Source organism: Ixodes scapularis, unplaced genomic scaffold, assembly GCF_016920785.2.
Source record: "Ixodes scapularis isolate PalLabHiFi unplaced genomic scaffold, ASM1692078v2 PGA_scaffold0__279_contigs__length_252992795, whole genome shotgun sequence".
Classification (NCBI taxonomy): Eukaryota; Metazoa; Arthropoda; class Arachnida; order Ixodida; family Ixodidae; genus Ixodes; species Ixodes scapularis.
Genome location: NW_024609835.1, coordinates 70,754,055 through 70,776,963, shown reverse-complemented (window position 1 = coordinate 70,776,963; position 22,909 = coordinate 70,754,055). Strand labels below are relative to the sequence as shown.

At 45.3% G+C, this 22,909-nt stretch overlaps 1 pseudogene; it reads left to right on the top strand.

Moving 5' to 3' along the window:
- Positions 1 to 614: 614 nt before the first annotated feature.
- On the top strand, positions 615 to 22,445 carry LOC120842006 (annotated as a pseudogene).
- The last annotated feature ends 464 nt before the right edge of the window (positions 22,446 to 22,909 follow it).

The following is a 22,909-nucleotide window of genomic DNA, read 5'->3' as shown; positions in this document are numbered from 1 at the left end:
TGCAGCTCTTGAGGAGTAGGAGGGGAGGGTATGCCCCTCCTTCTCCTCCGTACCCTCTCCTTTTTCCCTCCTCCTTTCCCCTCCTCCTTCAATTCAGTTTCCCTGTAAAATTCAGCGGGAAAAATGACTGTATCAAGTCACCTATGAACAAATTCAGTTTCTCCGCTAGATTTAGCAAAAAAATTGACGTCACGTGACCTCAAGACCAGTTCGTTTCCCCTCTGAATTTAGCGGGAATTGAATTGGTGTAGAGGTCACGCGACGCCAATTTTCTCGCTAAATTTAGCGCCGTCACGCCGACGCCGCGAAACACAGAAAAGGGCGCCTAAGAGCTGCGCTCTAAAAAAAAGTAACGGCCACCTGTTATCATTTACAAACAGCACTACAGCAGCAACGTTGCCCTCTAATAGGAGGAATATTGCATAAACAGAGCAGAAATCTCTTCTCTCAACTGCAAAATACAATTATTGTGTGCGTCGGTGACATTTGAGTTATATAGTGCCAGGTCACTGATGGACGAGTAAAGATAAATTTACACGCTTTCAGCGCGCACCATATAAAAGCCGCCAAATGAGGCCATCACTTTTCACGCTGAGATTCCGAGTCATTGAAAAATGCGAATGAACTTTGTGGGTCGCTCAATAGGTTAATGCCGCCCCATTTGGCGGCGCATCGTTCGCTCCCCAATAAATCACACGACGGGAAGTTTGGAAGTAAACGTATCTTGTTTTCATCTTTTCCCCCGTTGCCGGGTGTCTCTTTTGTTCTCATGTCCAGGAGACGGCCTGCCTGTCCTCGGTGGCCGCTGGCCACTGGTCCTAAAGCAGCGGAGTGACGGGGAAATACCACGGCCGCCGCTCGAAGGCCCGCTCCTGCTCTCAGTCCCTGGAGTTCTCCCCATTCCTCACGTTCTTGATTTTTCGCGCTTGACCCCGGCTGGCCCCCGCTCTGGCCTCTCTCAGCCGTCCTCTTCTTCTCACGACGCCTCCCCCGACCCCCCCCCCCCCCCCAACCTGCACAAAGACTATGACATGAACACTACGGTGTCTAGAAGGGGGAAAAATGACCGCATCTCCACGTGGTGAATGATGTTGATTGGGGCGGAGGTCTGGTGGTGCTGATGATACTGATTTTGTTCCTAGGTAGTGCTGATGTTGAGCCAATGCACGCAAAGTTTAACGCGATTATATACGCATTTGACCGCAGCGCCCTCTCCTGTATAGACGTTGAGCGGCTGCATGCAACGTTTCATCCATGACAGCCCCAGCTCTTGAATTACTACCACATCTCAAAGCCCCCTAGTTGTCCCGCAGTCGTGGCCGAGTGGTTAAGGCGGTGGACTGGAAATGCATTGGGATTCGAACCCGCACAGGTTCGAATCCTGTCGACGGCGCAAACATTTTTTTCTTTTTTTAGGAAGACAGATGGGGATGGCAATCGATGTGAGCACGGACGCCGGTAGGACAAGACTAGACCCTTCGTATACCACAGGTAAAAAGATCCCTATTCGTCAACTTATCCAGCAATGAAGTTCTTCCAAAAATACAAGCCACCAGGTTTATTCACGAGCCAGTTAGAAACAATTTGGTACATTGCTCCTATCAGAGATGTGTGCTCACCGAACCAAGTTGAATTTAATCTAATTGAAACTTTGAGCCACATTGGTTATTTAGACTAAACTGCAACATCTTCCGAAATTGACTTTAAACAAAATTATAATCATAAAAAGATTGTCCTATTAATACTCATATTACCTGCGCGTCTCGATAATGATTCTGTCTGCAGGCAGTCATTAACAGACCGAGGACTGTCTGTTCCTGAAGGTCTGGAGCCCGGCAAGGAACAACAATGCTTCTGACTTAGCGGTTATAATGTGTATCCATGGTGGCGCATTCCGTTTTGACTCGTCTTCTATGAGTATCTATGACGCTCAGGTACAGACTGGGAGCCGTGACGTTTTTATACGGCTGCATGCAAGATGCCCAGGGCTGGAAATAAGGCGCATCTCGAGCAGGCCCTTTACATTGGGTAAGGGATAACATAGCCACTTTCGGAGGAAATCAGAGAGTCTTACCCTATTTCGGCCAGAGCGCAGGGTCAGCGTCCGTAAAGTTCCACCTTCTGTCGCCAGTCCACAGAACTTTCTTTCAGAGGGCCATTATTCAAAGCGGAACGATGTGCACTAATTCGTTAAGGGCCAGTGATCCAAGGTTACTTGCGAACGTACATAGGATAGCCATGTACCTGAATTGCATCAATCTTTCTAAGCATGCTTCTAGTTTCCAAAAAAATGTGTTTTAGTGCTTGAGTCGAGTAGATCCTGCGCATATTAGAGTGGCAGAAGCGCTGGTGTTTCCCGGTAAGTTTTGCTTCCGAACGGTCTTTAAGGTACCCTCTGTAGGAGGCGAACCCTGTCGAACAGAGTGTAGGGGGAAATAAGGGCATATCATTCAGGTCACGTGGTCAACGAAGATGAATTCTTTGTATCCGTTCTTTTTCTTCGGCAGTGTTCCGTAGTGGCTTGCCCGAAGATTTTATGAAAATCGAGACGCTTCTTTTACTAGCGCCTTTGCTCTCCCCTCTGAGTCCCCAACTTTTAAGGCCCGTTTACACTCTTGCAGCCGAGTACGACCGAGAAAGACGAGATCTGTTGAAACCCTTTAAACTTTCTTAGGGCGAGAGAACACACCGGCACTCTGGCGCCATCTATGCGGTGACCCTGGAACCGCATTTCACGAGAGCGAGGGTTTTGTTGAACATCCGAGGTCAAATGTGCGTTATACCTATAAGAAAGGCTCCTTTATAAAATAAATGTTAGAGCGCAAACGAGCTGGCGTATATTAAACATGATTTGATACCTCGAGACTGCAGGTACGACACACACACTTAAAGTTTCAAACACAGCTTACATTTTATTTTTCAGAACCTGGTTAAGTAGAAAAAAACAACGAAAAGGGGGAAGAAACAAACCAAACACCTCTATCCCCAAATGTACGATCCAACCAGTTAACTGGACAATGACAGCCTCCAAGACATCTTCGTCCTTTCTTATCTCTGAACCCTGTCTTCCCGACCCAAAAACGAACAAAACAACTTTACCTACCGGAAACTTGTAGACACCTCAAAGACACCACTTATTAAAGCCGAAGAAATCGTTGAGACTTTTGAGTGTGTGTGTCGTACCTGCAGTCTCGGCTTTTTTTTACCATCGTTTATAATGTTGACAAAAAATTTTCGAACCAGGAAAGAAAGGATATTGCGCAAGAGAAATAGAAAATAGCCCGGACCGCCAAGTTTACACTACTACCCAATAGACGCCGCTAGTATGTCCTCTCGTTGTAAGCGATACTAAAAGGTTCCAAGGCACCGGTTTTAAGAAATCGCAAGTGTGTGAACGAGCGTTTAGACGTGCTTCATAGCCTTTGTATTCATGACCTTGGAGACCCCTACTATGAGATGCAGAGACGAGTGATTCAGGCTGCTTAGGGTGATAAGGTCATAACGTGCTCGTCAAAAGAAACTTCGGCGAAGTTGGCCAGTAATACAGATTACTCAGTCTTCTATTACATATTGAAATACACATCTTCGTGTGTGATAAGACGCTTCTCGTCAGCTCGGGCTCGGCACGTGGGTTGAGTCAGCAGTTACAACCCCGCGTCGGCGCTATCAGCTGTGGCGATATAAGCCGCTGTTTCGAGTGAATAAACTTCTTCTTGTTGTTCGCTGTAGAACTTCGCGTACGCTCGTCTCTGTTGCTCGCTCGAACATAGCGAACATGGTGTCAGAAGTGGCGCCCAGGCTGAGCCACCACGGATACCGGACGTAGAAAACCCTGACCCAAGGTCATCGCATTTCCAATCGACAGAGCCAGCCGTCCTGCGAGGCTACAGGAAGGACTACAAGTACGCCACCAAAATCTACCTCAAGTAAGATGGCTTCATTCCAAATTACGCCGCCCGAACCATTCAGCTTTGCAACTCCTAACGACTGGCCCTCGTGGAAAAAACGATTTCTTCGGTTCCGCACGGCATCTGGACTGGATGCAAAGCCCGAAGCAGGTCAAGTCGACGCTTTGGTCTACCTAATGGGCCCGCAAGCAGAGGAGATCTTTAACACCTTCAAGCTTGAGCCGGCGGAACAAAAGAAGTTTGAAGTCGCGCTAAGCCAGTACGAGGCCTACTTCATTCCCCGACGGAACATAATTTACGAGAGGGCAAAGTTTAACACCAGAACGCAACAAGAGGGCGAGTCCGTCAAGGATTTTGTTACCGCGTTGCATACACTCTCTACTACTTGCAACTACGGAGACCTGCGTGAAGATTTAATCCGAGATCGCCTTGTTGTCGGCCTCCAAGACCACAAGGTTTCCAGGGCCCTGCAGCTCGATCCGGACCTTAACCTGCAGAAAGCCCTCCTGGTGGCACGACAGCACGAGACCGTCAATCAGCAGCAGGAGGAGCTCCACGGTCTACGGGACGAGCAAGTCAGCCTGGTACAGGGGAAGAGGAGGGCGGCAAACTTCAAAAAGAAAGCCCCTTCGAATCCAAGCGGAGGCGACTCCTCCAGGCAGTGCGGCTGGTGCGGAAAAGAGCTACACAATCGAGCATCCTGTCCGGCGAAAGAAGCGTTCTGCAGAAAGTGCGGAAAGAAAGGACACTTCGAGGCCGTGTGTCGATCATCAAGAAATGTCAGAAACGTTGATAACGTCGACGAAGAAGCAGGCTTCCTTGGAGTTGCATCTCACTCAGTTGTCTCAAAGTGGGAAATTCCAGTTCTCCTCGAGTCCTCCAACGTGATTTTCAAAATCGACACAGGGGCAGACGAAACGGTCATCCCGGAAGAGCTCTTTGTTCGGGTCTGTCCTAAAACCAAACTTCAGCCCGCAAGGCGCCGACTTCAAGGACCAGATGGGAAACCTCTCGCTATATCTGGAATGGCAACTCTGAGCATGACATTTGCAGGGAGCACCAGCCGTGAAGAAGTGTACGTTCTTCGGGGCCTCCGAACCCCTCTACTAGGAAAACCAGCAATAGAAAAACTATCCGTACTTGCACAAGTCGACAGCGTCAAAACCCTGAACCCCCTGTCAGAGTTTGCACAAGTGTTCCAGGGGCTTGGAACATTCGAAGAAGAGTATGACCTCAAGCTGAAGTCGGAAGCGAAACCTTTCGCTTTGACGTCCCCTCGGAGAGTCCCTCTGCCCTTGTTCCAGAAGACCAGGCAAGAACTGGAACGGATGCAAGCACTAGGCGTTATCTCGCCTGTCACCGAGCCGACAACATGGTGCGCACCGATGGTAGTCGTCCCAAAAACTTCAGGGGCCGTGAGAATTTGTGTAGACTTCACGGAACTCAACAGATACGTACGGCGAGAGTGGCATCCCATCCCAGCTGTGGAATACACCATCGGCATGCTGCGCGGAGCCAGTACATTCTCCAAACTGGATGCTAACTCTGGTTTCTGGCAGATACCTTTGAGCGAGAAGAGCAAAGAGTACACTACGTTTATCACACCGTTTGGACGATTTTATTTTAACAGATTGCCCTTTAGCGTCTCGTCGGCCCCGGAGCATTTCCAAAGGCGCATGGGGCAAGTCCTGTCTGGAATGGAAGGGGTCGTCTGCCACATGGACGACGTGCTTATCTGGGGAGCCACACAAGCGCAGCATGACGAACGGCTTCGGGCTGTGCTAAAACGCGTCCAGACAGCTGGAATCACTCTGAACCGCGAGAAGTGCGAGTTCAATGTCACCGAGATTTCGTTCTTGGGTCACAAGATCGGATGCAACGAGGTACGTCCCGATAAACAGAAGCTCGCCGCCGTGACAGAGATGCGTCACCCGACTTCGAAGACGGAACTACGACGCATGATGGGCATGGCTACTTACCTAGCCCGCTTCGTGCCCCGCATGGCCGAAGTTCTTCAACCTCTGTCTTCTATGATAAGTTCACGACAGGAATATGTGTGGGGCCCTGCGCAAGAAGAAGCCTTCCAGAACTGGAAGACGCTTCTTTCGTCAGATCCTGTTCTAGGAATCTACGACCCCAACCGCGAGACAGTGGTATCGGCCGATGCCTCATCGTACGGTCTCGGGGCCGTCCTCCGCCAAAAACAAGACAAAGGTCAGTTCAAAGTGATTTCGTATGCGTCAAGAACACTCACAGACACAGAGAGGCGCTTCGCTCAAATTGAAAAAGAAGGCCTGGCCTTGGTCTGGGCGAGTGAAACGTTTCGGGACTACCTGCTAGGCACGCAATTCTGCCTGGAGACAGATCACAAGCCTTTGGTGTCTTTGTTTGGATCTAAAGGGATCGACGAGCTAACACCAAGATTGCAACGAATGCGCATGCGCCTGATGCGCTACACGTATGACATTGTGTATGTTCCAGGCCGGGACTTGACGGTGGCCGACACTCTTTCCCGGTCACCGCTTCAAAAAGCGGAGTCCACTGAACTGGAGGACGACGTCCAGGGCTACCTCCATTGGGTGGCGTCATCAATCCCGGTGACAGCCCCCAGCTTGCAACAGATCGCCGAGGAACAAAAACGAGACCCGGTATGTCAAGCCCTAGTCAAGCTGTGCGCAAAAGGCTGGCCAAGCCGACGGGATGTTGGGTTGAGCCTTAAATCCTACTGGGAGGAGAGGAAAAATATAGCAGTAAATAACGACGTGTTGATGTGCGGATCTAGAATAGTGATCCCGTCGACACTGCGGCAACCTGTTCTCGAAATAGTGCACGAAGGACACTTCGGGATTGAAAAGTGTCGGGGTCGGGCCAAGAGTTCAGTGTGGTGGCCGAGTATCGACGCTGACATTGAGCGTCTCGTCAAGAACTGTCATAGTTGCCTTAAGCAGAGCACTAACCGAAAGATGCCTCTTCAACAGACAGAGTTCCCAGATAGGCCATGGCAGCGAATCGCGATTGACCTATTCTTTCTCGGGGGAAAATGGTGGGTGGTCATGACCGACTATTTTTCACGCTACCCGGAGCTCGCCCCGCTGAGTAGCCTATCGTCATCTGCGGTGATAAACCACTGCAAGTCCATTTTCGCCAGGCACGGGATACCGGAAGTGGTAGTGTCCGACAACGGCCCACAATTTTCGAGAGCCCTCGGTGCAGAATTCTCAAGGTTCGCCAGGGAGTACAACTTTCGCCATGTCACGTCTAGCCCCCATTATCATCAGAGCAACGGGATGGCAGAATCGGCTGTCAAGATAATAAAAGGGTCCTTGAAAAAGACGGGAGACGCTTATAAAACGCTTCTCTCCTACAGAACCAGTCCACTGAAGAATGGATTCAGTCCTGCGGAGCTGCTCATTGGCCGGAGACTGCGCACGGCCCTTCCGACATCGAGCGAAAGCCTTCAGCCCCGGACGCCAGACTTACGGAAGCTGGCGGCTTTTGAAAAGACGCAGCGTTGACGCCAGAAGAAAGACTACGACCGACGCCATGGAGTTCGGGACTTATCGGAGTTGTCCGATGGAACAGAGGTGTGGATCATAGACCTCCAAAGAAAAGGCATCGTTCAGGGGCGCCCTGCGGAGCCAAGGTCGTATTGGGTCGAAACCGATGAGAGTTCTGTGCGAAGAAACCGGACGCATCTAATCCCACTGCCCGCGACGACTTCCGAAAACCGTTCAGAAACAGTGCAAGTTGCCCCGGAGTCGGCGGAAACATCCAGTGATCAGAGGACTGTAGCACCACAGTGCAACGACACGAGTCACACTCACACGCGAAGTGGAAGATGTGTGGTTCCTCCGGCACGGTTCCAAGCGTCGTGACCCAACAGTTTGCGCCTGGAAACGTCGAGAGAAAAAAAAAAAAAAGGGGGAGATGTGTGATAAGACGCTTCTCGTCAGCTCGGGCTCGGCACGTGGGTTGAGTCAGCAGTTACAACCCCGCGTCGGCGCTATCAGCTGTGGCGATATAAGCCGCTGTTTCGAGTGAATAAACTTCTTCTTGTTGTTCGCTGTAGAACTTCGCGTACGCTCGTCTCTGCTGCTCGCTCGAACATAGCGAACACTTCGAGTTCGCCACAGAAACCCTGGTACAGGAGGACACACGTCGACGACGCCCTTTATGTTTTTGGAAGACCAGTTGTGGAGAAGACGTCTTCCGATGACCAGTATTAGTGCAAAAAATTAATGGGGTTGTGGACATCGCTTGCCAGACTTGGTTTAAGTGAACGTTTTATTTTTCTCTTTTGTGTTAGAAAGATAAGTGACATATATTTTATGCCCCACTTTTTTCGAATTTGATTGGCAAGATTTTATCGACACCTCTTAGCCTTGCTCAGAAACGATATATTTAATGCGAAACCAAGATAAAACGTTCGTGTTCAATAATGCAGGATATCTCAGATTTGCTTGCAAGTATTAAGGAATCGTTCAAATATGCTAGGTGGCAAATGTTTGAGCCTGCAAACAGTGGGAAAGCCTTACTCTAGTTAAGCTCGGGTTTGATCAGTCTTGTACACGTTACTCGAAAAAGTAATTGATTAGAGTAACAATTTCTCTAGATTAAAAAGTATTCAGGTTACTTAATTTCTCGAGAACATAAGTGATATATGCCGTTACATAAAAAAGTATCCACTACTTTTTCGATTATTTCAGATTTTCAAAACGACATATTTTCTGCCGGTTGAAGACTGGTATTTTGCACTCTCAATTATTGGATTAAAAGCACAAATTTATAAGCCACCTAGCTTCTTAATTCGCCACTTTGGTGACACATACTCGTCTCGGAGACTTGGTGTGACGATTTCCTAATAGGACATCCGTAGAAACAAAGGGTGCCATTTAGAAAAGAAAGGGAAGAATAGTAATGGTTGCAAGTAATTTTCTTCAAAAAGTAATCAAATTACTATTGTGATTAGTGTCTAATAAATATGTAGTAGGAAGTAATCGCAAGAGTAATTTGATTGCTTATGCCGGCGTATATCCAATATCGGATATACGCCGTCATATGCTATCCAATATCTGACTGTTGGAGACAATGGATGTCCAATATTACATATACGCCTGCATGAACTGTACAATGTAGGATTGTCAGAGTCAATGGCTTTCCAATATTGGATATACACTGGCCTGAGCTGGTTAATATTGAGCTGACAAAGCCAAGAGTTTTCCAATATGAGTGATGTGCTGGCCTATGCTGGTCAACATTGTACTGTCATCAATATTGGATATACGTCGGCATGAGCTGTCCAATCTTCAACTGTCGGAGCCAATAGCTTTCCAGTATTGGACATAGGTATACATTAGCCGTTCAATAATGATCTGTCAACGCCAATGCTTATTCGAAATTGGCGATACGCTGGCATAGGCTGATCAATATTCGACTGTCATAGTCAATTGCTTTCCAGTATCGGATATATGCCGGCATAAGCTGTCCACTATTGGACCGTCGAAGCCAATGGCTTTCCAATTATTAGATATATGACGGCATAAGCCGTCCATTATTGGCCTGTTAGAGCTAAATGGCTTTTCGATATTGGATATACACCGGCATAAGCTGTCCAATAGTAGACTACTGGAGCCAATGGCTTTCCTATCTTGGTTGTAAGCTGGCTTAAGCTGGTCCAATATTGGATTGAAAAAGCCAATGGCTTTTCAATATTGGAAGTATGCATACTTGGGCTGGTCAATATCGGACTGTCAAAGCCAATGGCTTTTGAAAATTGGATGTATGCAGGCTTATGATCGTCAAACTCGGAGTGTGAAAGATGCGCTTTTCACTATTGAAACTATCCTGGCATTGGTTGGTCAAAATTAGCCTGTCGTAACGAGTGGCTGCCAGGGGCGTATCCAGGGAAAGGGGGTTTTGGGGGCTTCAGTCCCCAACAAAATATAGTCCGACCTTGTGTTCATTGCACCAATTCCAAGCTTAGCGAAAAAAAAAAAAAAAAAACACCACCCTCCCAGTAAAAAATACATGGAAACGTCAATGGTGAAAAATATGTTAGTGTAGACTGTTCAATATTGAACTGTAATTTCCAACGGCTTCCCAAGCAACCCAGGCAGCACACGATATTGGGCCAACATTGGAATTGATGGGACAAAGAACGGCCCAACAATGGCCCAACTGAGCCATGTGTTTACCAATATTGGAATTACCTGGGCCAATAATGGACTATCATAGCCAATGTTTTTCCAATATTGGTGATGCACTGGAATAAGCTGTCCAATATTGGACTGTGAAAGCCAATGGCTTGCCAATATTGGATAAATGCTGGCATAACCTGTCCAATATTGGACTGTCAAAGCCAATGGTTTTCCAATATTGGATATATGCTGGCATAAGTTATCCAATATTGGACTGCCAAAGCCAATGGCTTTCCAATATTGGATATATACTGGCATAACCTGTCCAATATTGGACTGTCAAAGTCAATTGTTTTCCAATATTGGATATATGCCGGCATAAGTTATCCAATATTGGACTGTCAAAGCCGATAGGTTTCCGATATTGGATATATGCTGGCATAAACTGTACAATATTGGACTGTCAGAGCCAATGGCTTTCCAATATTGGATACATGCCAGCATTAGCTGTCCAATATTGGACTGTCAAAGCCAACAGCTTTCCTATATTGGATATACGCCGGCATAACCTGTACAATATTGGACTTTCAGAGCCCATGTGTTTTCCGATATTGAATATACGTTGGCTTAAGCTGGTTAATATTAAACTGTCAAAGCCAAGAGTTTTCTAATATTGGTGATGTCTTGGTATAGGCTGGTCAATATTGGTACTGCCATAACCAATGGCTTATCGATATTTACGTCGCCTAGGCTATAGACCCGCGAACCTCTTTTTTGCACTGCAGAAATAGGAAATTGGAAAAGAGTCATTGATGAGCTCGCTCGGGCGAGAATTTTATTTAGCCAACTTCATCGGGCGTACGTCGCCGGCGCTTTATAACCGCGATCACAAATACGTCCTTAGCTGCCTATAGGACTATTGCAGTTTTTTTGCCGGCTGCTCTCCATTCGCATTGCCTTACCTCGGCGTTGACAACTTAACTCCGTTTTTTTAGATTTAAGTATTTTTGTCTTTTCCAATATATTTTTATATACACGTAGCGTTAACGTCTTCTCTTTGTCCGTGCCCCTGTCATGTTTGTATTTCTTTCTGCGTGCTCTATTTTTTATATTTAATGATTCTGTGCATATTTAGTGATTGTCGACGCAGGTGTCAACAAACATAAAGCCGCCGCTTACGCCGCAACCGAAGTGACTCTCAGTTTTACGAGAGTATATCGCGATATAAAGTCATATATTAAACTCGAGTGAAGTCTCGAGAGGGTTGCTTCGACTGCCAGTGCACATGTCATCAGGGTAGGCAGAGCAACGACGTAGCTATCGCGACGCGAGAGCACACTGCGCCTCGATCTGGCCGGCCGCGCTCGCTCTGCGGAAATGTGAGCGTGGGACTCTCGAGCCCCGTTAGCTTACTGATGCTGCGAGACGCTACTTTGTTGTCGCGAATCATTTGCCCTTCGAACGGTCGCGAAGCCGTTGCGCTCGGAGTACCCTACCCAGCATCTTTCAGAAACCGTTCGCGCAGCATCGCAACCTTCTGTCGGCGAGCGTGGGCGATTCATCGTGTGCTGCAATTCGGACGATGTGCTGCTCGGGCTGTCTTTTATGTGTAACTCTTTCGTAAAACAATTTGAAGTTTAAAAACGCGAACCTAACAGCGTACAAACAGTTTTAAATTTATTGATAAAAATATATTTATATACTTAAAGATATGTTTGTGTACATCGAGCGCAAAAAATAGTCGCGCTTAGTTCTTCATTACATTATATTATATATTTATATATTATTATATTTACGTTATACGACATAAAATATACTGTCTTCAAACTTGCCCCGTTTAGAACCACTTTTGGGCTGGAGAGCTTCTTTAGAAGTTCAAAAGCTGACCTTCAAAGAGCTGTCCTGTTAAATCGGTATTGACAGCAGGGTAGACGCTATGCGTGTTTAAGGCCAATCGTGTCTCCGGTTAGGGTCACTTGACTACGGTCTCGAAGCTGGTGATATGGCAGAGCACGGAACCTGCCTAAAGCCCAAGGTCACGCATAACATCTACTGCACTATCAACCTTGGGTAGAAGTGACAAATTCTCTCGCTGCGTTCATTGTTGAGATGCCCCTGAAGATTAGCCTTTTGTAAGCGCACCCCACCCCCGTTCTGGCCTGCTTGCTTTGTCCTCCTTCTCTTTTTTTCTCTCTCCCTAAGCTGAAGGCGCGGTAGACGGTCCGTACTCGCCGGACCAATGAACCGTACACGTTTTATCGCTTGAGTTCGCTCTCTGTGCGCGGGTAACGGCAGAAGCGTGATCACGTGGTTTGACGGATGACGCATTAGCCGTTGAAGAACTCGGAATGCCTGCGTCGCGAAGACCGGACCTAGTTTTGCGTGTGATGCGGCCTGCGGGGTGCGGGCCCGCTGTGGATTTCGCTTCTGTGGTAAATGGTATCTCGTTCGAAAAGTCCCACCCGTGTCGATTTCTTCATAGAAGCCCAATACATTCTTGTGAATCGTTTAGTGTTCGGTTCGGCAAATGGCAGCGTGTGCTACATCGTGTTGAATCTTCACGGATCACTTCCTTCTGGTTTTTGTGTTTGAGTGGTTTTTCTGCAGTGCCCGTGTTTACATATATGTCGGATTACATCTTTCAAGTCCGGTATTTTCAAAGTAAGTGCGCTGCAACCTACTTGGTGATCATTGTCCGCTCTTGTATGGGTAATCTTCCGGATAACCTCTAGAATTGGGCAGGGCCTACCTCCTGGCAGCCGGGAGAATCAGTTTCCCGCAATCTTACCGACAGTCGCCTGCCATTATTTGTCTGAAATAATGTCACAACTGCAGGTAGAATGCTGACTTTTTTATTCTCCGTGCGTTTCGCGAAAACACGTTTCGTGGCCACCTTTTCGTCGACATTTTTGTTTCATCGACACGCGTTACGCGAATTGCGCGCTGTAGGGGCATTTTGTCGTGCGTGTATTCCTGAGGCGCAACGTTTCTTTGACATGCGTTACAAGAATTGCACGCTGTAGGGGCATTTCAACGCAAGTGTATTCCTGAGGCGCGTGCTCACCGAACCAGCCCACCCTTTCACGCCGCTTCATGCCAAGTCTGAAGCGGTTCACTGCAAAAAAAAAAAAAAAAAGAGGGAAAAAGACGTATTTTGAGTTTTTTTTATGAAACATCGCGTGTTGATGAAACGATTTGTCTATGAAATGTCGTTCGATGAACTGATTGCCCCGCCAATGAAGGGCGAATAGCGGTAGAATTTGGGGGAAAAAATTCTTCCAGCTGCCGGGAGACTGGACACTCCACAAGAATTACCCCGGTTTGTGTTTACTTTGCAATCTTAGTTGTATCACAGTTGAATAGTACCTCTTCACATATTACAAATTGCTGATTTTGTGCCTGTCTACAGAATAAGCTGTGTGTAATAAACTTTTTGAAGATTTTAAAACAATCCCTTGTGTCTGTCTACCTTCCTTTTTGCAAACAACTTGGTGAATGCACTTGCAAAGAGCTGGGCGAGTGCAACGATGGCCAAAAATCAGCATAACGGCCAACATTGGATCGGGTCGCGCTTCCAGTGTTGTCCAATATTACGCCGGTTTTCGCCAATGTGGGAGCACCTTGGCTGGAACCATGGTTTAGCAATGGCCCAATATTGGCGCCAATGATTGGGCCGACATTGGCTGGAACGATGGCTGAACAGTGGCCCAACATTGGCACCAATCACTGGGCCAACGTTGGAAAGGGTAGCGCTTCCAATATTGTCCAATATTGCGGTCGGTCTTTGCCAATGTTAGGCCAATGTTGGACCGACATTGGTGTGCTGCCTGGGAATGCAGTGCGCGCATGTTACAGATTTTTGCCAACTACACGTATGCGGTTTGCAAACATTGGAATTATTAGGCATATTGCCCAACAATGAATCGCTCTATTTGACAGTTCTGCCAGTGCTAGACAACACTATAAGATGACCAATAATTAATGACCACCTGAACACCTATACTGTGTCAATATTGTCGAATAATGTTTGTGTTTTGTGCTAACCGATATCTTGATAAACACCGAGGAAATGAGCGGACAAACAGTTTTTGACTTTTTTCCTGATTTACTAAGGTTAGCTAATCTTTCCACAATTTTACTGAAAGCTTGTGGCACCATATAACACCCGTGGGCTGAATTCCTTCGGAATTTATAGAGGAAAGGTTTTCTGTGGTCTATTCAAAAGGCCGATAACAATCTTTCCACAATTTTACTGAAAGCTTCTGGCACTAGGTAACACCCGTGAGCTAAATTCCTTCGGAATGTATACAGGAACGGTTTTGTGTGGTCTATTCAAAAGGCCGATAAAAACACCGTGAAATCCTTGCACTACAGAGGTGCCCATAGGTGGTGAATTTGCTATATGAAAGTAGAGAAATATATAACCTCACCTGAGTCGAAAAAAAAAATATTGTAGAAAACTAAAAGCATTTGTGCAGCATGCATCAAAACTGGGACAATATGTTAGAGGGAGACAACATGCATCCTGTTTTCCTCTTACTTGCTTTGCAAACGGCATAAGAAAACAAACATCTGGACGGTATACTCACTTCTGAGGACGCGAAGAGGGGGGGGGGGGGGGGTGCCGTGGCCTTTTGTCTTGCTTAACGATGGGCTTAGTAGCAATGCTACAGGCAGCCAGGCTCAACCACAAACCAATTATAAGCCATGTGGTGTATTTCACCGTCGATGAGCACGTCTGAACAGTACACAATTTGGTTTCGAACTCACTCATGGTTGGATTTGGCGACCCGTAGCGTTTGCCTCGCAACATACAGTAGACTCAATATCTTTAATACGCTCACGAAGGGACATTGAAAACTGGTTCGGCTTATTAGATGTTCGGCTTAGCAGAAGTGACCAAATGCTGTGGTGCGTGTGTCCTAACTGTCCTTGCTCAGTATAAACACACAGTTGAATGGACTTCAACTATAAAGAACTTCCCATGAAACTTTTATTCAGCTTACCATGATTTGCCTTAACTATTCTTCTGCGGTTCCTGCCACACTGGCCGGAACTTTAATTTACTTGATGTGCGGCTGTACGCATCCTTCTTGCTGCGAAGACGCCATCATTAAAAGCGTCCATCCTTTCCTTCCCATCATCTGCAATGCCTAAAGCATATGCATTTGGCCACGTCAAACTTCCTGAAGGCGGGCGGGGCCAGTTCTTTAAAGTTTTCGAACGCTAAAACATAAAAAACAAAACTTTATTTTGGATTAGTTGTTCTCAAATGTTGGGTCTGCGGAACCTTTGGGGTCCACGAAGGCGTTTCGGAGGCTCCACAAAACTAAGGCATCCATTTCTTTTTTCTGGCTGATAGTAGTTTCGGGCGTTTCGAGTCAAGTCCAGTGCAGCCATAACTCACTTATAGTTCCTTGAGAAAAACAAATCTGCTGAAGTGCCGCTGTTTACTTACACCCATCCTCATTTTTCTTTCCGGTCGTCGCGTTTCCAGTGTCCCCCCCCCCCCCCCCCCCCCCCTTCCCTTCCGCCACCCGCCTGGTGCTTGGGGACCCCGTCGCTTCCGCTGGTCTGAAAGAGGTCCACGCAACACCTAAAATTGAGAGCCGCTGCTCCGAGTGAGATTGACTAACATTCTACAGCACGACTGGCACAACCGTCAATTTCGTGATCTTCGTAATTGGAGTTTGATGTAATGGATTTTCACTAGTCAGAAGCGCCGTGCTTTGCTAACGTTCAACCATGGGATATCTTTGCAGCAGCCATCTCTGCGAAAAAAAACAAGGACGACAAAGCATCGCAGGTAGTGATGCAAAAGTATCGAAATATAAACTATCGATAATATCGATAGTTTTGGAAAAACTATCGATAGTGTCGCAAAATTTATCGATAGTTTTTCGATAGTCGACTATCGATAGTTTTTTGATAGTCCACTATCAGTAGTTTTTCGATAGTCAACTATCAGTAGTTTTATGATAGTCGACTATCGATAGTTTTTCGATAGTAGACTATCGATAGCACTATCGATAGTTTTTCGATAGTCGACTATCGATAGTACTATCGATAGTTTTTTTTACTATGGATAGTTTTTTTTACTATCGATAGTAAGATTTTTGGCGGCTATGGAGACTATCGATACTACTATCGATAGTTTTGCACCACTAGAGCGAGCACAGTTGCCGTACCGCCGCTCGCCTCCCCTTCCTCCTCTCTTCTCCCAAACTCCCGTCTTCGTCATCACTGAAAGCTGAACCACAATTGGGATGGTAAGTGCTTGGGCTAGTTGGTGTCCCATTTGAAAAAAAGTAAAGCGAGAAAAAGAGAAGAGAGAGCGACGCAAACTCCTAGTGTCGCAAAACTATGAATAGTAAACTTTTGACAGTACTATCGATAGGTTTACGATTGTCGACTATCGATAGTTTTTCGATAGTCGACTATCGATGTTACTATCGATAGTCAGGTTTTTGGCGGCTATGGAGACAATCAATAGTAATATCGATAGTTTTGCATCACAAGAGCGAACACAGTTGCCCCACCGCCACTCGCCTCCCTTCCTCCTCTCTTCGCCCAAACTCCCGTCTTCGTCATTACTGAAAGCTGAACCAAAGTTGGGGTCGTAAGTGCTTGGGCTAGTTGGTGTCCCATTTGAAAAAAATAAAGCGAGAAAAAGAGAAGAGAGAGCGACGTAAACTACTAGTGTCGGAAAAGTATCGATAGTAAACTGTCGACAGTACTATCGATAGGTTTACGATTGTGAACTATCGATAGTTTTCCGATAGTCGATTAACGATAATTTTCCGATCCCTACTGAAAAATAACGATATGAATTTATTTCTGGTATGTTTATTCGACAACTTTTTCATATCAGAACTTATTATTTCATATCAGTTTCAGCTAGGCTAGGTGGCGCTAAGTACCGCCCAGCTCATGTGCTACGAAATTTTTTTTTTGCTCACGCCACCATGTAGGTACATTACGCACACCACTAGCATCAGGTGAACATTGCACTGAGCAATCCACATACACGACACAACAAACATGAATACAACAGCACACCGGATAACTGTTTCTTAGCTCTGCGTTTCCGCGTTTTATACAGGTCGTTTTGAAGGATCGGATTTTCTCGGTGACCACCTAAGCAACAAATAATATTCCCAACATTTTGATTTATTTTCAGCAATGTCATACCTCTGAGAGTATTTTGAACGGCTCAGGCTATGAATCTCTTAGTTAAAAGTAAACGCTCATGCCGTAATGATTTGAAAGCCAATAAATCAAGCCGCTCCACTGCGGTTTGAAGCCACGTGTTTTGCTTGCCCGCGCGGCACGTCGTATTCTAAAAAAAAAATTATATGAATTTATATTTTGATATGGTTATTGAACACATTGCAAATTTTGATATGAAAGTCATATAAGTTATCATTTAAATCCTATGTGAAGTTCTATCCTGCATATCAGTTGCCATATGTTGCATATCAGTTCTCATATGCCGCATATCAGTTTTTGGGTATTTCATATCAGTTCGCGTATGTCGCATATCAGTTCTCATATGACGCATGTCAGTTTTTGGGCATTTCATATCAGTTTCATATGTCCCTATCAGTTTTTTTATATTTCCATAACAGTTCTTATATAGATTCATATAATGTTTTAGTAGGAAAATTCGACTATCGATAGTACTACCGATAGTTTTTCGATAGTCGACTATCAATATTACTGTCGAGTTTTTTGATAGTCGACTATCGATAGTACTCTCGATAGTTTTTCGATAGTCGACTATCGATAGTACTCTCGATAGTTTTTCGATAGTCGACTATTGATAGTACTATCGATAGTTTTCGATAGTCGACTATCGATAGTACTATCGATAGTTTTTCGATAGTCGACCATCGATAGTTTGTCGATAGTCGACTATCGATAGTACTATCGACAGTTTTTTGATAATCGACTATCGATAGTACTCTCAATAGTTTTTCGATAGTCGACTATCGATAGTACTATCGATAGTTTTTCGATAGTCGACTATCGATAGTACTATCGATAGTTTTTCGATAGTCGACTATCGATTGTACTATAGATAGTCGAATATCGATAGTACCATCGATAGTTTTTCGATAGTCAACTATCGATAGTACTCTCAATAGTTTTTCGATAGTCGACTATCGATAGTACTATCGATAGTTTTTGGATAGTCGACTATCGATACTACTATCGATATTTTTTCGATAGTCAACTATCGATAGTACTATCGATAGTTTTTCGATAGTCGACTATCAACAGTACTATCGATTGTACTATAGATAGTCGAATATCGATAGTACCATCGATAGTTTTTCGATAGTCAACTATCGATAGTACTATCGACAGTTTTTTGATAATCGACTATCGATAGTACTATCGACAGTTTTTTGATAATCGACTATCGATAGTACTCTCAATAGTTTTTCGATAGTCGACTATCGATAGTACTATCGATAGTTTTTCGATAGTCGACTATCAATAGTACTATCGATAGTTTTTCGATAGTCGACTATCGATTGTACTATAGATTGTCGAATATCGATAGTACCATCGATAGTTTTTCGATAGTCGACTATCAATAGTACTATCGATAGTTTTTCGATAGTCGACTATCGATTGCACTATAGATAGTCGAATATCGATAGTACCATCGATAGTTTTTCGATAGTCGACTATCGGTACTACTATCGATATTTTTTCGATAGTCAACTATCGATAGTACTATCGATATTTTTTCGATAGTCGACTATCAATAGTACTATCGATAGTTTTTCGATAGTCGACTATCAATAGTACTAGCGATAGTTTTTCGATAGTCGACTATCGATTGTACTATAGATAGCCGAATATCGATAGTACCATCGATAGTTTTTTGATAGTCGACTATCGATAGTACTATCGACAGTTTTTGATAATCGACTATCGATAGTACTATCAACAGTTTTTTGATAATCGACTATCGATAGTACTCTCAATAGTTTTTCGATAGTCGACTATAGATAGTTTTTCGATAGTCGACTATCGATAGTTTTTTCGATAGTCGACTATCGATAGTACTATCGACAGTTTTTCGATAGTCGACTATCGATAGTTTTTAGATAGTCGACTATCGATAGTACTATTCATAGTTTTTTTACTATAGATAGTCAGATTTCTGGCGACTATCGATACTATCGATAGTACTATCGATAGTTTTGCACTATTAATCGCAGGCCATCATCGGAAGATAGTTACCGGGATCGGGGACCGGGGTGGGCGTCAGAAAGCGGCGATATATCGTGGCGATGGGCGATGGGCCACCCCAGGAACTCCCTCCGCCCGTGTCCTCACCTTAAAGGCCCGTTCACACACTTGCAACCCAGTACGACCGGCTGCAACGATACCGGTTTTTAAGCATCTTGCGACGGCGTAGGACCAGATGCGCTGCTAGGAAGCATGCCCCTAGCTGTTGCAAAAGGCTTAAAAACAGGCATTGTCCCTCTTGGTCCTACTCGGTTGCACGTGTGTGAACGGCTTTTGAGGAAGATGTTCGGTCGAGTAAAATAAGGTGGCATTGAGCCACGGTGTCGATGGAAAATCCACCGCAAAAATCAGTCTGCTCGTAGCTCACATTTATTGAAGGTGTATTGTACAAGTAAACGAATTCTTGTGAAATTCCTCACCGTTCATTCGTTCCTGTAAAAAAGTTATAATAACATCTTCATTGAGGTCAATGAAGAGACGCTGATCAGATAACTTTCGGTTGTGTTTGGTGCTCCCGACAAGAGATGGCGCCATCTTTAACGTTGAAAATGGCCATTAGAGAGGGATGCTAGGTCTCTCTTCTTACCATTTTTCCTTCCTGACATTTAAAACGGAAAGGGGTTGCCGTATCTTATCGGGAGCACCAAACAGGACTGAACGTTATCTGCTAAGTGTCTCGTCATTTCCCTCAGCGAAGATGTTATAACGTTTTACGCTGAGAACGTTCACAAAAATGCATCCCCCTCTACAATACACCTTAGATGAAAATGTGAGCTCCGTGCAGGCGTCGATTTTTGAGGTGCATTTTTTCATCCACACCGTTGCTCAATGCCACGACTCAAATTGTTTCGTTATTGCTCTGCTTTACTTTATACGAGAAATTACAAAGTTTTCAGGTTATTTTTGTTGTGCTTCTACATCCTGCTAACCAAGTTTCCTGTAAAACACTAAAGCAAGTGTCAGCTATCAAAATATAAATGGGTGAGTTTTTTACTTTGGTTTTCCGGAGTTTATCCTTCACCATTTATTCCCCATAGCACGAGATTCCTTCTGAAGCAAAATAATAATTCGAATAGTGCCTAAACAAACAAATAAAGCTCAAATAAAAGCTTGACAAAACTATTAATTTGTTCTGAGTTCGTAATTTACATGCTAGATGTGCATGGTAAAACGCACAAGGGATTTGTTTTTGTCTCTTGTAGATTTTCTATACACGGGTCTGGAAAATTACTAAATATTAGATTAGCGGAGGTTCATAGTACAATGCCATTATTCTAATATGCAGGTCATAGGAAACATTTCTAATAGTACGATAGAGAGTGGATTACTGGAATAGCCAATGTTTGTAGTAAAGTACTAATGGTTGTAGAAAACAGCCAACAGTGGCCAAATGTTGGCTGAAATTGTGGTTGGATAATGGCTCACTATTGGAGCCAGCGTTGGTTGAAAGGGTGGATAGATAATAGCCCATCATTAGCACGAAATAACTGAAACAATGGTTGAGAAATAGCCCAATATTGGCCTGAAAAATGGTTGAGCGACGGCACAACAATGGCTAAAACAATGGCCCAACATCAGCACCAATGACGGCCAGCTTTGGATCGGGTAATGCTTCCAGTATTATCCATCATTACACCGGTCTTAACCAATGTGGGACCACCATTGGCTTGAACCATGGTTTAGCAGCTGCCCAAAATCGGCACCATTGATAGGGCCGACATTGACTGGAACAATGACTGAATTTTGGCGCCAATGACTGGACCAACATTGAATCGGGTAGAGCTTCCAGTATTGTCTGATACTGAAGCCGTTCTTTGCCGATGTCGCACCAACATTGGCGTGGTGCATTAGAAGTATTCAAATGAATACAAAATTAATTAAAAAAGTAATAGATTACAAATAATTTGATTACTTGTAATGAGTACCTCACAAGCCTGGGTTTGATATTCTCAACTTCTGCTCTACTCAGGATTCAATGGATATGTTATGGAGAACCGGGATATATTTATACCGGGTCGTCGCGTTGCATTCGGTTGTATGTTCCATTGCACGCCACGTGTGACACGTAGATGGCGAATATAGTGAAGACCGACTCCAACGAATACCTTTTCTCTCCATCGGGTTGTCGTTTGCTGCTGTGCCCTTTTTCTTTGTTTAATCTTTTGGAGTCATGTGGCGGCAAAACTCATATCCTTTTCCTGGGCTTCCCTTGGTTTTCTCATAGTCTGACGAAGGACGTGCGCCCGAAACGTCGCTTATTTTGCTTTTCCCTTCCTTTTGCACGTCTTATCTCTGACGCTTTTAGTTTTGTGCCTGTAAACTAGACCAGATGCTTCCGATGCCAACCGCTTTGACCACACGATCAGAACTTATGGTTTAGACACTGGACTACAATAAGGCGGCAGTGATAAAGCGCATGCGCAGTTGATACCGGAGGGCCGATTGTATCGTATCGTTTGTGTAAAAACGGATGCCTAAAACTCTACTACAGAGTTGTAGGGAACCGTGTTTGCAAATTCGATACGGTACGATGGGCCGTCCGGTACGAACTGCGCATGTGCGAGTCTTCTGGGGTCTTACCGTAATGCGCCTTTCGAACCCCATGGCAAAACAAATAAGCGACATCGGCCGTCTGACTTCGTTAGTAAAACAACTAATTCGCTGTTGGAGGGAGCATGCCGAAACTTCATACATGAATAAAATAATTTGTGGTAATGTCTGGCACGAGCGCCATAGGCACAAAGAAGTGTATAAAGTTGGAGTCAGCAAATAAAAAAGCAAGTTCAGAACAAAACGCGATAGAACTTCCTCTTAAGAAATAATTTAACATTTAGTAAACCGCTGTCGCGCCGCAGACGGGCAATAGGAAGTGGCTGCGGCCCTCGAACCGCACTACACGCACATTTTCGGCTTTCAGGAATGGGATGCCACGGCGCAGCAGACACTACTGCACAAGCTCGCCACCATCTCCGAGCAGACCAGGGACCTGAAAAATGCTCCCATCAAAGAATCAGACGTGCAAAGAGCCATCAAGAAGATATCTGGCAATAAATTTCCGGAACCTGACGGGACCATCACCGAATTCTACAAAACATTCGCGGACTTGCTTTACCCCATCCCGGCGTTCTCGTAAGTTCGAGAACCTTCTCGTCCGATCCAGTTCCAAATGTTCTACGCGCCGAACGTTCTAGGCCGCATGTCCCAGAGAAAGACGTGGGTACAAAAGGCGCTCAGCGTGGCGAGCCGGAAACAGTCTCGGCCCAGCGTTCAATCCTGCTGTTACGCCGACTTCGACGCGACAATCTTCTGTTATCTTCCGTTTCCTTTTTTTTTGTTTTGGGCACATGTTCGCCCCATTAAACATTTCGGTTTTTTCAGTTATTCGTTATTTGTCACCTCGTCATTCATGAAACTCTTGGTGGAGGTGCGGGGTAGCGCATGTCCGTGCAGCGCCCCCCTCCGAGGGCTCACAGTGCAAGTCCGACCTCGAGCCCTCGAGGACCCAACGAAGACCAGACCGAGTCTTGATCGAGTCGTCGCAACCAAGGCCAGGACCCGGAGTATGGACTTCTGCCAACCAAGACCAGGAAGCCAACA